Source organism: Lytechinus variegatus, chromosome 8 (assembly GCF_018143015.1).
Source record: "Lytechinus variegatus isolate NC3 chromosome 8, Lvar_3.0, whole genome shotgun sequence".
Classification (NCBI taxonomy): Eukaryota; Metazoa; Echinodermata; class Echinoidea; order Temnopleuroida; family Toxopneustidae; genus Lytechinus; species Lytechinus variegatus.
In genome coordinates, this window is record NC_054747.1 from 34541450 (window position 1) to 34544667 (window position 3218).

A 3218-nucleotide genomic window follows, 5' to 3' on the forward strand; every position below is an offset into this window, starting at 1 on the left:
TCTTCCTTTTCTTCTTTTTCGATCTTCTTATTATTATCAAAATTATTATTCTATTCATTTCTTTTCTTCTCATATTCTTTTTTTTCGATATTCTTCTTATCTTATCATCCTCATTTCCTTTCTTCTTTTGTTCGATCTCTGTCTCATCTTTTTGTTCTTATACTTCCTATTTATAGACCCCCCCCCTTCTACCTTGATATAGTCTTGCTTTGTTTCCTCTTGCAAATGAAATCCTCCTTGTTTTTTCTTCCTTTTTTATAATGCTCCCTTTTCATTTTCTCCTCCTTCTTCTTCACTGATAATTGTGTAATCCTACACCTCCATCTCCTAAGTTTTCTCTTTCTTTTTCCCTTCTATTTATTCTTGTTATGAATTTGCTTGTGCTTCTTTTTTTCGCTTTTTTCTTCGTCGTCTTATTTTCTCTTTATACCTATTCTCATTCTTTTACTCCCGTCGTCCTATTTTGCTTAATTTTGTTCTCTCTGTTTTTCTCTTCATGCAAAATGAAAAAAAATGAAGAATATGATATTTCCTTTTAAAAGTATGCCCCCCAAAACATGAATCTTCAAAATATCGTTATATGCATACAAGTAATACTTTCTGAACAAGAAATCATAATCTTCTCGATTAAAATTTGCAAGGTGGTATACGACAATTATTATGAAGATTATTTATCATTTATCATCCAATTACTTAAGTTAGCCCACCCCATCCCCATGATCACCATTATCTTCTCCCTTCATCTTTTTTCTGTTTCGTCTGCTTTTTTATTTTATCTTTTTCTTTGTCTTATCATTATTATATTCATAATCTTAACCATTGTTGTTGTTATTATTATCAATATTATTATTATTTTTTATTATCCGATTGTTATATTTTCTTTTATTATTTGTTATTATCATTGTTAGTGTTGATAGTAATGTTTATAATTCGTCCCTGTTTTCACGAAGTGACGGATAAGAGGAAAATTGTCACTTTTCAATTTTGAGTTTTTTGCATTTTTGGACATCTATGACTTATATCTTGAACCTCAAAAAGTTTCAGATCACAATAATGTCTAATTACGTTGCTATGACGACATGACATTCAATAAAATACCGGGTAAAAGGATTTCTTGTTTTCACGAAGTGACGGATAAGCAGCCGTCATTACGTGAAAACAAACGAATACGCTTTGCACTCAAGAGTTTTTTCACGAAGTGACGGAAGGCAAATATTTACAGTTTGGAACAGCCGAAGACCATGAAATGGTGAGTTTTTTGTAAATGTAGGAAAGGAAATAAATGTAATGCAGCCTTTAAAGTCATTTCGAGTGATTTCAACCCTTTTTAAACGTCTTGATAGCAAAAATCCTTAAAATAACGTCCAATCTCTACATACATTGCCCCACATATTTATTTTCGTGTCAGTGAAAATTGAACTGCGTTTTGCGTGTACTTTATTGTCACTCAATCGAACTTGAATGTAAATTCAGTCAAACCATAAGGGTTAGAATATTTTATAACATTTATCAAGACTAAATAGATTTAATGAAGGCTGAGGATTTGGTGAAATAATCGTATATAGGTGCAAAAGTTTAGGCCTAGCCTAGATCTAGTCTAATTTACATGCATTGCCATTGTGTTAACTCATACTCGTTAAGTTCTAACTTGTCTTCACAAGTTCCCAGGCCATATGAATAGTATTTGCAATAAATTTCCATTAAAAAAATCACAAATGAATACATAGATTTTATTATCTGCTTTGCTATATAATAGTGAACTCATCATGTAATTACATACTTAAAAAATGTAATGGAAAGATACCCCCACCCGGGGGGGGGGTCTATAAATAACAATATGAATGCTGAGATCATGAATTAATTTGGTAAAGTTAGTGGCCAACCTGTGTGGGCAAATAAGTTGAGACCTTAGTTAAACTGAAGATTACTGGGGATTTATGTTTTAATAAATCATCTCGAGTCCAGACTCAGTCTACATCTAATGTAGATAGAGCTTTATACTTTGTTGTTTGGTGGCCACTTCCTCGCCCTTATCTCTATAACGTTTTACAGAAACTGAAAGAATCTACATAAATAACTGCACCTCGGATTTGATCATAATCATGATGATGAAGATATTTTCATTTTTTTTCAGATGCAGTATATACAATAAGTGATGTTTCAGAGAACAAATGAGAGAAGTCCTGGAACTGGTACACTTGTTGCTGATGGTCAGATACAATTCCAGGTGAGAATTTTCATAGTGTTATAAACTCACATGACATCCTGTCAGTATAAGCAATTCATTGATTTTCACTCACTACCAAAATTAATTTCAATTGCAAATCTGGTAAACAATGAAGCTATAAAACTACGTTGATTCAAAGTTATAATCAGAAAATATTAATTTTGGAATACGTTATAATTTAGCAGATATACATGTATTTCTAAGTTGTAAAAGAACATTATTCTCATTTTAACAGATGCTTTGTGTACTGCCCTAGAGCATTACAAATTTGACATGTGATCATATTTTCAGCTGAAACTTTCTTATAAATTGGAAACATCTAATTGAAATATTTGCTTAAATTATCATTGGTAAATAGAGTGTATAAAGTATATTCTTGTACCATACTGACTGGGGAGGTTTATGTTTGGTAAGGGCAATTTAAAATATTGAGTCTGCTATCTATTTTACAAACTTGATATTGGATTGACAAAAAAACTTTGAAAACAAACAGATAATTTGTACATTATTTCATTCCACACACATAGGTTAGATCCAGGGGCCGACACGCTTGTCAGATGTGTCATTGATGATTCCCTGAACATCACAGATATGATCTGATTTGGTGACATGACAGTGGAATTGGTAGTGACTGGATTTTTAGTGTGCCCTGGTTTTGAACTATTGAAGTAACCAAACTAGAAACATCTTCTGAGAACTCTGACTGCAATTCTAATGATGAAACTCTGTCTACACTTGTGAAAATGTGAAGGAGTTGGCTCTACCTCGTGGCCTTTCAGGTTCAGTGCTCTCATCTAACTTTTTCTTTTTCCAGCTGGGTAACTGATATCAATTTTAATTTTCTTGAGATTTTGACTTCAACATAAGTTTAGTTTTAATTTTGATAGGACTTTCAAATCTGGTTTCATTTTTAGAGCAGTGTATTATATAAAGAAACTATACTGCTTGAACTATAAGTCTCTGCTCTTATAGTGATATGATTATGAACTCC

The 3218-nt window shown here is 32.0% G+C and overlaps 1 long non-coding RNA gene across 1 annotated transcript; it reads left to right on the plus strand.

Moving 5' to 3' along the window:
• Nucleotides 1-982: 982 nt before the first annotated feature.
• Nucleotides 983-2818, plus strand: LOC121420836. Its single transcript, XR_005970849.1, has 3 exons — nt 983-1249; nt 2135-2227; nt 2755-2818. It is a non-coding gene; the product is annotated as an uncharacterized LOC121420836 (long non-coding RNA).
• The last annotated feature ends 400 nt before the right edge of the window (nt 2819-3218 follow it).